Here is a 14,241-nt window from a genome sequence, read left to right on the forward strand (position 1 = left end):
GCTTAAAATTATTTCAAACCAATTTTCAACCAAAAAATTTCACTGTGTAGATTCCATAAATGACTGTAGGATATGATCGAAGGACTGGTCATTTTTATTTTTGACAAAACGTCAGCTTCACAAAACAAGCCGCTTTTTGTGAAAAAATTTACATTTCAGTGTTGAAAAAAAATCGAAATTGTTATAAGAAATAGTATTACTTTAATCAATACTTGAAAAATATGTATACATAAGTACTTCGTGTGAAAATTTCAAGTTATTCGGGTCAGCCGTTTCGTAGAAAAATTCCACCGATTTGTAAAACAGCGTTTCAAGAAAAAAGTTTTATACGCTCATGGCTCTGAGATACCCTCATGGCTCTGAGACTATTGGCCGGATTACAGGGTTTGTCCGGAAAGTAATATTACTGATGTTTTTCCACCGCGACTTTACTTCGGAGCGTGCGTGCACCGACTGGATTCGGTAGAGGGTGTTCCTAGCTAACGAACGAGCGACTGGCCAGTTGTCTCCGAGCACCAGGAGAGTCAGGACAAACATTTTCGTTCGTTAGAGCAGAGGTACACGATGAAATTTTGTGTGAAACTCTGTAAATTTGCGACAGAGATATTTGATATGATCAAGCAGGCTTACCTTGTTCTTGTAACAAGAAGTGGTGTGTTTCGGTGGCACCAGGCCTCTCCGTGCTGGGAGACCTGTGGCTTCAACAAACACTGACAATGTGACTCGTGTGCGCAAAGTTTTGAACTCAGACGTCGACTAAGTATTCGTTTAATTGCCCAGATGTTAAATTTATGAAAGTCTGTGGTTAATGACTTTGTGACGGAGCACTTGAACATGCACAAGGTGTGCGCGAAGATGGTTTCAAAAGTGCTCACTGACGACAAGACATCCTAACTCTTCCGGAGCCGCCATACAGACTTGTTTTTGTTTCATTGCCTGAAAAGGCCGATGAAAGGTTAGCATTTTGAGATGACAGAAGGGATCCAAGCAGCATGCTCCTCGGCTCTCAAGGCTAGTCCAGAGAATGCCTTCCGCGACGCCTTCAACTTGGAAATCCCGCTGTCACAGCTGCATCGACGCAGAAGGAGCCTTTTTGAAAATTTTTATTTTCGATTCGGTCGTTATTTTCGATTTTATTTTTGAAACGGCACACCGCATTTCTGACAAAAGCCTTTTATAAAATCCCTCAATCGGTCGGAGATGGCCAATAGGACCGTACAATTGCCGCGGAAAATCAGAACGCACTTCAGTGGCTTTAAGTCAAGCTACGAGAACTTTGTTTCAAAAGACAATATAAATTTAAATCGTTTATTGCACATACATTGTACATATGTTATGTGTATATACAAATACTATCTGGTCACTGTTTGGTGGCGCTACACGCAGGATGGGGGTGACAGATCGAGAATTCTGCAGGAAATGTCTAGAGTAGGGCATCAGGTAAACAGTGGAACATCTCTGGTCCTGCATTGCCAAGACTACGCTGTAAGCATCTGGAGTCACCACGGTATGATACACCGAAGAAGGTATCGATAGTGAGGCCTCCATCTGGTATCGTAAAGGACCACACTGGCATATGCGTGGCTTATTGGCCTAGCAGACTAACCTAACCTAACTTAACCTAACCTAACATTTTTTCCGTATATAGAAGCTTTCGAAAGCTTTCTAGCCATCATTTTCAAGTAATTACTTATTTGAGGGGATTAGCAAATTTTAATAACTCTCATTTGTAAAGGTCGTTCTCAGTACATGCGGTAGCTTTACATTACTAATAAAAAAAAAGAAAAAAAAACCTACTCGTAGCCGTAGAAGAAGAATTATATCTAAATTCCTCTAACATGAACTCAATTTAAAATATCTACGCCTTCTTGCGTAGTTTTTCAAGTTTTGCAGTTTTATGATAAGCTGTAGTAATAATAGTGCCATTATTCTTATTATTATCAATCTCAATTTGTTTACTTGCTCGCCTGATTTAATCAACTCAATTCTAAAGCAGGCACCCACAAGTACAAGCAGATTTAAGTCATGGAAAAATAAGTAAATAGAAATCGCTTTAGGTGCAGCCGAACTTTATATACCCATCTGCTCTCGTGAGTTCTGATATAAAATGAAGTGAAGAGTTTTGAATTTGATTAAGAGGTTACATGGGTTTCCGTGGGTAAAAAACAGCCTCTTTCCAACAGTTATTTCTCATATCAGAAAATTAAATATTTTATTGATTTTTTCTTTGTTATAAACTACACTATTTACAAAGAAATTCTGAAATTTTTGGAAAAAAAAATTTTAAACTCGGCCCTGCGACGCCATTTCCGGTGACCCCTCGTAAAAAAGATGCTTCCGCGTTGGCAGGATAACTCTTTAGAGGTTCATCTAAAGTGAAAAAATACGTGTTTTAGTTAAAACGTTAACTTAGAATTTAAGGGAAGAAAGAACAAAAACTGAAAATTGAATTTTTGGCAGACATTTTTACAAAAAAAAATGAAAACTTTACTGAAAATTTTGCGACATTTCTTCAAATAAAATTCGTCTAAGTCTTTAAGAATTGTATCTCAAAGACCTGTTCAAATTTTCATGAATATCGGTTGAGTTGTTCTCGAGAAATCTTGCCAACCGACTTCAAACACACAGTTTCGAGAAAAAGGCGTTTAAAGACGGTGCACTTAGGCTGTATCTCCGAAACTATTACTACGACAAAATTTCGAAACTCGCAGCTTCTCTTTTTACTTGTACTTAGTGCAATAAATATCATCACTAGTCTCCATAATGAACACCCCTAATAATAACATAGGATCGCCTGTCTGTATATTCATACTAACACAAACATTGAGTATAAATTTAGCAATATGGGTTTAATTGAATTTATTGCGCAAACAATTGTCTGAATTGATGTGAATGGCAAAGCGGATAATTCTGAGTAGTGCCACCAAGAAGTGGTGCCATGAGGCGCGGGCACTTTTTCATACAAATTCTTACTGAACGGATCAGCACTTAAGCTTAAGCTGGGGTTCATAGGCGTAAGGCTAATTTAATCATTAAAAATTTCATTGTTGATTGGAAATCGCGTTTTTGCCTTTGCTGAGTTGCGTCGTTTGCGCAGTTATATGCAGCATTTAGTTTTGAATTCGCGCTACTCGAGTGATGTACGATTTACCGCAGCGTTCGACAGCGACATTGGACGGAAATAGTTAAAGGAATTAGCGTTTGGAAATGATGTGATGAAGTGTGATTATTTTTTTCGATAAATGAGTCGAAATACTGAAAATAAACAAATATTTTTTAGAAAAGTGAAATGGTTTTATTTAGTGATGCAAAGTTTCCACCTCGTCATTTACATGTTTTTTAGCAGCTGCAAGGATTTTCAGTTGACAGCTGTAGAAATAAGTGTTGACAGTGTGCAAGTGCAGTGAAGTGAATGATTGCATGAAACCGAAAAAAAAAAATATTAAAATAATAGTATAAATACCACACAAAGAAATAAAAAATAAGAAAAAAACTAAACTATTTAGGGCAACTGAATTGAAAATCCCTGAAATCTACTGGAGTGAATGTGGTAGTTTCTTAAAAAAAATTTGAAAAACGACGTTAAAACTTCAAACTCAAGATGCGGAATTAAAAATGAAAACTCGACACACGCAAACGCCACATTAGACAGCTGAGCCGAGCACACAATGTCTGCAGCTATCTTCTGTTTTTATGTAAGTAGTTAAGTGTCTCACTAAAATACCATAATCACTTTGGCGCACATTCACTAGTAATTAAAGGTGAAAGAAAACTGGTATATAGGCAAGAAAGAAAGAAAAAAACATAAAAAAGAGTTAAGTCCATAAAGTGTCAAGTAGCACAATAACAAGAGCCACCAAGTGCCACCAACTCAAACAGCCAGGCAACACAAGTGTCTTAATCACACACATACACACACAATTGTGGGTAAATATTGCTTGGATGCGAATGCATGGCCATATAAAAATACGTCCGCTTACATACGCACAAGTGGATAAAAGTCCAAAAGGGCGTGTGTTGCCTTTGCAAAGTAGGCGACTGTGCGTTTTTTCATTGTTTTTATTCGACTTTTTGTGTCCTTTGCTACTCTCTTCGAGCATATAATATACTATATGTACATCTTCATCGTTCATCAGCAAGTTTGTATGTGTGCGTATGTGCTTACAGCTTCTAGCACCAGAGCTTAGTACGCTGAAAAACTATAAAATGTGTAATGAACGATTTGCTTCTCTCCACGAGTGTCTTTGCGAGAAAAATTAAAAACAATAAGGCATCTATACATATACATATAAAGATATGCACATATCCATGTGTTGATATACATAGGTCGACTCAAAAAAGTGCACAAACAAACGACAACAAGCAGTTTTAGAAACAGCTGCCAAGTGCCGACTGGAAGCACAAAAAGAGTAGCTGAAAGTTGATAGAAAGACACCATTACATTGATTTCAGCCAATACATATATACAGATGAGAAAGTATACGCTGTTTTATTCGACAATTTATTTTCGAAACCATTACACCAGCATGCCAGCCACAATTAAGTGTCATTGACAATGTGCTTTTAAGTGTATTGGTCGTGGAGTCTGTACATACTCGTTAAAGAGTATAAATGGGAGTAAAGAGAACGTCGCCGAAAGAAGCACACGTGGCGAAAACGAGTACTGTTGCAAATTTAAATAGAGTAACGGTACTCTTATAACCACTATCAACTATTAATGAAAATAAAAAAAAAACACCCAAGAGCCTTAGTGGTAATTTATTGAAAATTACTCATACGCCATGGCTTACTATAAACTGTTGCATTCATGTAAATTCAGATAAGCAATTTTTTTTTTAATAAATGTATATTCTATTTCGGTAGAGCTATTTTGTCACTGATAAATAAACAACTATTACCTGATTGGGAAATATATAAGGACAACGGTTGTTAGAAAGGCGAAAACAGGTTTTGTTAACTCTTTTATTTATGCGTGCTTTGCTGAGAGCGTTTTGTGGCACAAAGAGAAAGCCTTATATCTCTTGGTCACTTGGAGAATGGAAATGAGTAAAGCCGAGAAAGCAAGAAACGTGAAGTAAATATAAATATTAAGAGAGTTTCAAAGTCTGACTTTTAAAATTTAGGAAAGTTAGTTTTATTAATTGTTTAATAAGAAATGGCATAACATATTAATATTGTTTCGCTTTTATTAGAATTTATCAACTTTTATTGTAAAAGTATATTTGGTTTTTCCGATACAAAAATGGTTTCCTTTTTATAATCCTACAGCTGCTTCTGAAATTTAATTTTTTTGTCGTTTTTTCATTAACATTTATTGAGAAATCAGACTGCTAAAAAATACCGTAAACTCGTTTTAGGCAAAGGGGTGATTAGAAATGTGAAATTTTGTGCGCACAAATACAAACGCATTTAGCCAACGACATTTATTTTCCTTATCGCGCACTCTTCTTTGCATTTTTGCCACCCGTTAGCACTTACCGTTCATTATCTAAATAAGCACATAAATTCGATCAACAATGTCGCAGTTAAAAGTTAAGTGCTTATATAATACTAATGTAAAAAGTCAAAATACAATATATAAGAAACGAATATTTTTGGCTTAACGATTATGAACATTGTTCATTTTCAAATGTGTGATTGAAAAGTTCAAAATATTTATTTGACACCTCTCATAGAAGGTTCTATGGGAGCTAGTGTAAAAATTGGACGATGGGCGTGGCACCGCTCACTTTTAGGTAAAAGCACTTATCTCGGGACAGATTGCAACTAAATTAGGTAAGTGACGTTCTCCTTACAACTACGGCTACTTCTCATATAGCACAATTTTAAGTTCCACGTGATTCTTTAACTTTCCAGTACACTAATCAATAAGCAATTAATATAACGGCATAAAACATTGCACTAAAATTTTTTTAAAATTATGTCAACTTATGACTAAAACTTGCCCAAATCCAACCAAAACTGTTCAAACCCTTAGGTACCGAATATGTGGGCTCCAGTACGTATGATTGACTTTTGATCGAAAATATCGGTCAATGTATGGGATATACAATTAAAATTCAAATAAAATCTACTGCTGCTAATAGTATCTCTGTGTACCAAAAATGGGTGGAATTTGATTTTCGAACTTTCGGGTGACTTTATACCACATACATCGGTAAATATGTGAGTTATCTTAATAAAATTGAGGGAGAGTGTTTTTCTTATAACAGTGTATCTTTGTGCTTAAAATAGATAAAGTTGAATAAAAACTTGACCTAGCCCATACATAACTAATATCAGAATTTTCCAGGATCTTGGCAAACTTTATTTTAAATGATTGTTTTTTTAGTATGGGGCGTGGTAATAGTATTTTTATACCCTGAACAGGGTATATTAAGTTTGTCACGATGTTTGTAACACCCAGAAAGAATCGTCGGAGACCCTATAAAGTATATATATAAATGATCAGTATGTTGAGCTGAGTCGATTTAACCATGTCCGTCTATCTGTCTGTCTGTCCGTCCGTCCGTCCGTCTGTATATATACGAACTAGTCCCTCAGTTTTTAAGATATCCTTTTGAAATTTTGCAAACGTCATTTTCTCTTCAAGAAGCTGCTCATTTGTCGGAACGGTCGATATCGGACCACTATAACATATAGCTGCCATACAAACTGAACGATCGGAATCATCACGGAAAACTTTCACATTTGACAATGTATCTTCACTAAATTTGGTAAAGATAATTTTCTAAGGCAACAATGTAAACTGCGAAGAAATTGTTCAGATCGGTTAACTATAACATATAGCTGCCATATAAACTGAACGATCGGAACCAAGTTCTTGTATGGAAAACTTTCACATTTGACAATGTATCTTCACCAAATTTGGTATAGATTATTTTCTAAGGCAACAATGTAATCTCTGATAAAATTATTCAGATCGGATTACTATAGCATATAGCTTCCATACAAACTGAACACATATGTAGTTACTAAAAGAAATGCACCTGTGAAGGGTATATTAGCTTCCGTGCAGCCGAAGGTAACGTTTTTTCTTGTTTATTTGTATTATATTCAATTGTATGTACAGTATTATAGCTCTGGTACAACTGAAGTAAACGTATTTTCGTTATATTTTTCATAATTGAAAGTATTTTTTTCCGCTTGGTTAAGTTTTACATATTCGCCTTAGCCTATGGTTGCAAAATGTCCGAATCTTCAACTGGGATATAACAAATGTTATGCTTGGTAACAAGCATAACCCTCACAGTTTTCTTGATGAAATAACTTTCTCCAGATCTTTGAACTTTGCCAGAACGTTATCTGGTTCGAGCATGGTGATCATGGCGGGAAACCTAATTTCAAAAACATATTGTTCAAGTAATTTTAATGACTATCAAGTGCGAACTCTCGATCTTCATTAAGGGGTATTTTAGTCTAAAGAGTTGAACTTTGAGCATTTTTGGAATGTTTGTCCTTTCACATTTTTTACATTTAGTTATATTTTAAGAATACTGAAAAATGGCAAAAAGTGGTCGACCAAAATGGTACATATTTGTTAATTTATCTATTAGTATAAATATAAAAAATAAAATAAGTTGAAATGTGATTAGAAATACGAAAAAACTATTTCGACTACCAATATTATGAATTATAAATTTTCAGTTTTCGTTGCTCGATGGGATAGAGAAATATTTAACTATTTGAATGTTACATTTTTTAATTTTGTAAAACAATTTTTTTGTTTTGAGTTTTATCAGCCGCATTTTTTCTTATAGTCCTTTTTCTCAATATTCTCAATAGTAACCAATCGATTTGAGATTATCATTGGAATATTTCCACAAATTTTCAGCACTACTCATAGCTTAAATGTAAAACTGCATTTATTATAATTTGTTTTTTTTTTTTTTTGTTTTTTGGTTTCAAAATCTTAAAGCAACGAAAGCATTGTGACAGAAGAATCTCAAGAACTTGAGGACAGTCCTTAGTCATTATGTCAGTTACGTGACGGGTCTTCGCCGCAGGACATTATCGCCATGACCATCATTTCAGTGTCATTTTGTCGTTTAGGCAAGATGCTTCGAATCGCGCGAAGAAGCACACAAACACGCACTTTGTAACACTCAAGGCAAGCAAGAACTCTTAAGATGAGCCAAGTCGTTTTTGTGGCTGAATGAATGTTGCATGCAGCTGCAACTCTTTTGTGCGTTTACAGCGTCATCATGTGCTTTGTTTGTTGTTATTTCTTGCTGTTTTAAACGCTTGTGCAACGTCGCTGTCGCCATTGTTTACTGACTACTTGTTGTTTGTTTTCTTAGTGTCATCATAATTGTGGTAGTGGATTGTTGTTGTTGTTTTCCCGTCGCCATTGTTCTAAGCAACGCTGCACTTAAGTGGTCCAGTAAGTTTTGGTCGTTAGGCATGAATAAAAAATATTTATTTGTGCAAACCTTTAGCATCGCGTTGGTTCACATTCAGCTCGCCTAGGTGCGGCCCAACTCAGCAGCCAAGCAGCTCCGCTTTGTGAGACCCACTTCTAAATAGACAATGCAGCTGTGTTCATTTGGCCGGTGCAGATACTTACGAGAGTCGTATATTGTGCTTCAGTTTTTTGTGACTCATGTTTAATAACGGTTTGTGGAGGTGGATACGAGCACAAATATACTCAGCTATATATAAATGTGCGTAGTTCTCGCTGTTGGAAATATATTAAAGAGCCTGCTCCCGCGGGCTTTAAAGAGTGTCTTGTTTTGTTTTTTTTTTTTGTTTTTGGTTCCATTCTTTTGTGTGCCATTGTAATGTTAATGGCTTTCGAAAATTGTTGTCGCTTTGTTAGATTGAAATTGACTGAAACATGAGCAATATTGTTGACGCTACCTTAAAGATAAAGTAACATTGCATTTGTTGTTTGTGTGTTCTTTCAAGCAACGAGCTCCACTGTTTTGTATTGATGTATTTCTTCCGCTTGCATTAGTAGAAACTGTGTTACATAAACTATAGAGACATACACACATATACATATATAGTACTCATTTACATACATACGTTTTAGAAAGTTTACAAATTGAAGAAAGGGTTTTTTGGTAGTGACAATTGGGATCTGCTTCATGGAGTTCTAGTAATACTAGTTCCAGCATTGAATTCAGAAAAGAAAGGTGAGAGAAGAAGTAGACTAGATTTTGTTTGAAGTTACTTAGCACTTATTTTGAATCATTCGGCTTTCACCGCAAGTGTTGGTGAATCTGTGAGATCTATTATTGAAATTCTGAAAGTATTTCCGTGGCTTTGAGCCCTAGAATGAAAATTGAAAAGCAACTTGCAAAAGCAATAAAATTTTAATTATATTTTGATACTATTATCACGAACGAACATTTCAGGCGGTGGGGAAGCATGCGCAAGAACAACCTATCTTGTTTGGTTGTGTTTACTAATTCAGTACTGAAATTTATGTTACTCATACGCCGTGTATACAGTGATTTAATCAAGAATTGGTGCGAAACAATACAAAAAAATTCATGGTAACTAAACTCGTGAAGACAAAAATTCAATTGTCTCCGCACAATTGCTGTTTGAATAAAGGAAAATGAAGACCAGCCGCAAAACGGCTCCCATGAGTGCCATAGGTCCGGAAGCGAAACAATGCGTCACTACGACAACCAGACTAACTCACTTGGACTGATGGTTATTCGCGCAGAAAAGTAGCATGTCGGTTTTGTTTGCGAGCAGATTTAATATTTGGAGAGAAGCATTTCAGCTGTTACGTCATTAATTTGTCATTGCATAGACACAAAGAGAACCACATACATACATACACACACATATAAATCGTTCATGTATGCATAGTGTAAACAAAACATAAAAAGTATAACACATTTCTATATACTATAAATATATACTAATGCATATATATACATACATACATACATGCATAAGTGACAGTGTGTGAGTAATATGAAGGTGTAAAGGTCCAGCTAGCAGTGAATGACAGCGAAGAAGGGATTGAAGGGATGCTTTGGTTTTGTGAACTACGAAAAAATATGTTCACAACTGTATAATTCATAGATTTTTTTTTATTGCATTAGATGGATATTTTGTTGGGGCTCAAGAACTCGAGAACAGTCTTAGTCATTATGTCAGTTACGTAGTATGAGTGGGTCTTCGCCGCAGGACATTATCGCCATGGCCATCATTCACAGATAGTCTTAATGGAGGCAACAATACTCGTCTGATAAATCAGTAGCCTACAGAGAGTTATTATAAGAGGAAAATACATGAAAAATCTTAGACTCTTAACAAGATACCTTCACTCAATCTTTTAAAAAATGTTTCGAAGTGTAAAAAAAAAATCCCAAATCACAAATTACTTTTTTGAACCCAAAACTATTATCATTTATTTCCTTTGTGGTACTCAAAACTTGTCATGACGCATGATAAAATCATAAAACCATGAATTTTTACACTTATTAAAAAAAATTGTTGTTGATTACATACAAAAATAAGTTTATGCAATTAAAATTCTGAATGCTATGTTTTTGGTTTGTTATAACCTTATGAGATATGAAACCCCTAATTATTAGCTTTTCGTGCGGCTTTGATCCCATTGAAACCCTTTAATAAATGTCAAAGATTATATTGGGCAGTCGAAAAAGTCTTTTCGTATTTCTAATCAAACTTCAACTTATTTTTTTATATTTATAATGAACCAAATATGTACCAGTTTGGTCGACCACTTTCCGCTAGAGACATTATGCCATCAGTGTAAAACTTTTTTGATTTCTCGACGAAAAACTGCGACAAGAAATTTTTACAGGCCTCTCTTGAACCTAACTTTACTCTATTAAGGGAGTTCTGCATTGACCAAAACAAATGGTGGATGCGTTAAAACTTCCCAGCCAAGCTCTCCCAGTTTTTGCCGAGTCATCAAAGATGTGTGTGGTCTAGCGTTGTCCTGATGGAAGATGAAGCCTTTTCTGTTGATCAGTTTTGGCCATTTTTTTCTATTGCTTGCTTCAATCTCATTAGTTTTTGACAGTAAAATGTCGAATCAATCGTTCGACCAGGCTGGAGCAGCTCATAGTGGATGATTCCTTTCCAATCCCACTAAACAATCAGCATAACCTTTCGAGGCATTAATCCTGGCTTTGCGACCATTTGTTGAGCTTCAACATACTTGGACCATGATCTTTTTCGCACATTATTGTCGTATTTGATCCACTTTCCGTCTCCTGTTGCCATTCGCTTCAGAAATTATTCGATTTCATCTCGTTTCAGCAAAGAATCGCAAATGTCAATTCGGTCCATTAAATAGTTCCACAGATAATTCATGTGGTACCCAAACATCGAGCTTCTTTTTTTAGCCAGTCTTTTGACTTTTTTAAGTGGTTCAAAACCGTTTGATGATGAATGTTAAGTTCCTTATCGATATCATGGCTGCTTATGTGAAGGTCCTGGCCAATTTTTTTCCATAATTTCATCGACTTTTTCAATGATAGGTCGACCAGAGTGAGGTGCATCTTTCATATCGAAATTTCCAGAACGGAAGCGAGCGAACTATTGTTGTGCTACACGAACTGATACAGCATCGTCTCCGTAAACTTCATAAATTTCATTGGTGGCTTGCGTAGCATTCTTTCCTTTATTATACAAAAATTTCAAAATATAGCGAATTTCTTCATTATTTTCCCTCATTTTTGAACAACTGTAACTTTTTTTCAAATTCCCCGAATTTAATTTTTTTGGGTTAAAATCTCAAAAATTTGAATCGTTGTAAACAGGAGTCTTTCCTGTTGGGCTTTATAAAATCTCTATTGACATGCTACTAAATCTGATCTTATTTATAGGTAGCGAGAATATACCGAAATCTTAAAATGAGATGTATACACATGAAGCAAACGTATGTACAATTTTAGGCAATATCTGATTAGCGAATCCATTAAAAAATCAAGATAAAAGAAAGCCCAGTCTGAGAAAACTTTATGTGTTCTAATGTCTTCTTGGTTTATGCTGCCTTTGCTGTCGATGTTTTTCCTCAATTGTGATATGTTGGATCTCTCTCACTTCCCTGACAATTAGGGTTGGTCTACGCATATACTCTTACTTCCGCCTCGCCACAACTTGAGACCCGCTCTTTTGTATATTCAATCTCTTTCGATAGAGGCGCATGCGCTCTCAACTAGCACTCTTTTGTTCTAAAGCCAGAGTAAGTTCTATATGCATATGCTTGTGGCTAGGCTTGATTCTTTGCCATTCACCTTTCTATTCGTCATTACTTTGTTCACTTTATTCTTTATGCTTCTTTCCATTTGCCTTTCGCAAATTTGTTATTTACTCACACGTGCATGTGTACGGACATCCCTGCTGCCAGTTGGTTCTGCCTATCATCGAAAGCATGAAGTTGAGTCTTCTTGCCAACAAAGCGTCTGCCGCCAGTGTATTTACGAACAGCGCGAATGTGTACGTACGCCTTTGAGGGATGGGGCCCGATTGGAAATGTGCGGTAATTTGTGTTACTACTCGAATCAAATTGCTTTGATAAGAACAAGGCAGATCTGCTTAGAGATCCGTGCATATAAAGAAGTATGTATGGATTTTTATAGAAACTAGCGTGAAAAACAAAGACGGGGAGTAGCGGGAAATCAAACTGATGAGTGAGCGATACAAGGGCAGCGGCGTTGCACAGTCACCCAACCTTTTGCCCTTTAGAGCTGCTTAAGCTTTTCCGTTTTAGCCCATCGAGTTGTCACATTGTCTATCCACGCCTGGCATGCCTGGGCCAAATGCCATCGAAAGTGGCGTGGCAAGTGGTTGCAAATGACAGACATGATGATAGCGTGTAAGTGGTGACCAAGGCCAGAGTAAGTTTCGCAGGCAAGACGTGGGCATAAGCGCGGTGGCAGCATAACTTTACAATTGGCTTTTAACGATATTTGCCGATATTCTGCGTGACTCTGTGTTTGCGAGTGTGTGTGAGGAGCAATCATTGCGGCGCGATTTTATGCGCTGTTATCATTTATGGTCGTATGCCCTAGGAGGTGTTCAAAATATGTGTGTTGGTATATATGTATGTGTGTGAGTTTGTGTGGAGCAGCTGTTTCCGCTGCTGCGTGTCTCACTTAAATTATAGGCTGTTGCCCTTGTTGTTGCCAACCATTTTGGGCTCTTTCTGGTGCGTTGACTTTCTGCGTTGCGTTTCCAATATTGTCGCACATTTAGGCGATAATAAAACTTCGCTTTTGTTAGAATGCTGAGAAAGGATTTTAGTTATTGTTGTAGGAAATAGTTCAAAGGTGACACACGAAGAAATGGAAATATTCATAATTCTGTTCACGCCTGTTTAAGGAAAACGACCTTTGGTTTCTGTTTGGTTTTTTTCTCTTTTGCTCTTGCTACATTTGCATATAATATTGGCAATTTTGTGTTTTTATAGCTTTCGGTTTTCTAAATAGCTTGTCGCATTGTTAGCTCATAAAAACGAATTAATATGAATTATATTTTGGAATTGTAAGTGCTGTGTTTAGGAATATTATAATACCGAAAGCGTTAAATCAGCAAAGCTTTTACCTAAGCAGCTATATTTTCAAATCCTCAAATATCTAACTTTTGTTTCAAGCATAAATACTAGAAAACACATAAATCGCTGGAAAATTTCAATTCATTATTTGGAATTTTGTTTTAAGGGGCACCCTAGTGTGCATGCACTTTGTTGGGTATTTAAAAAATAATACAAAAGTACTATATCGATTGTTTTGAAATTTTTAAGAATATATTTATGCATCCTTTGAACATAGTAAGATTTTAGGAGAAAACAATTCACTATTTCTCGAGTTATACGCGCTTCCCGACGGCTTTTAAATCAGGTCCTCCAAAGTTGCAGTAGATGAAGCCTAAAAAGTTTCTCTACGGTTTTAAGAAAGATTGAATTGAAAAAGTCCACTGTAAAGTATCGAAGGAGTTCCGTGGGTTAATGAACAAAAATAAAAAGGGTACCAAGAAAATTTTAAAAGGAGGAAAGAGTAGTAAATAAACTCAGCTAGATTAGCATATGTTTTAACGATTTTTTCAATAAGAGCCTTACAAAAGTTAAATAAAACAAAAAATTTTTGAAATATCAATAAAATTCTCCATTACTGTGAAAGTACATTCGATGCCATTATGTATGGAACACAATTTCTATTGCATTTCCACCACGGGCACGCTTGAAAAATCCAGACGTGGAACCCAAATTTCGACGTAGCAACACAGGAATAATCTAAAGGCGTC

The 14,241-nt window shown here is 36.0% G+C and overlaps 1 protein-coding gene across 2 annotated transcripts in view; it reads left to right on the forward strand.

The window, feature by feature from the left end:
• The first annotated feature begins 3,105 nt into the window (after positions 1 to 3,105).
• Positions 3,106 to 14,241, forward strand: part of LOC126767809 (dorsal-ventral patterning tolloid-like protein 1) — a 122,019-nt gene continuing 110,883 nt past the window's right edge. Inside the window, exon 1 of one of the 2 annotated variants that reach the window (XM_050485454.1) lies at positions 3,106 to 3,695. The gene's annotated coding sequence lies outside the window, so the exon portion shown is untranslated. The remainder of the gene's footprint in view (positions 3,696 to 14,241) is intronic. The other variant, XM_050485453.1, reaches the window with a different exon arrangement.

The sequence above is a fragment of the Bactrocera neohumeralis genome, chromosome 2 (genome assembly GCF_024586455.1).
Source record: "Bactrocera neohumeralis isolate Rockhampton chromosome 2, APGP_CSIRO_Bneo_wtdbg2-racon-allhic-juicebox.fasta_v2, whole genome shotgun sequence".
Classification (NCBI taxonomy): domain Eukaryota; kingdom Metazoa; phylum Arthropoda; class Insecta; order Diptera; family Tephritidae; genus Bactrocera; species Bactrocera neohumeralis.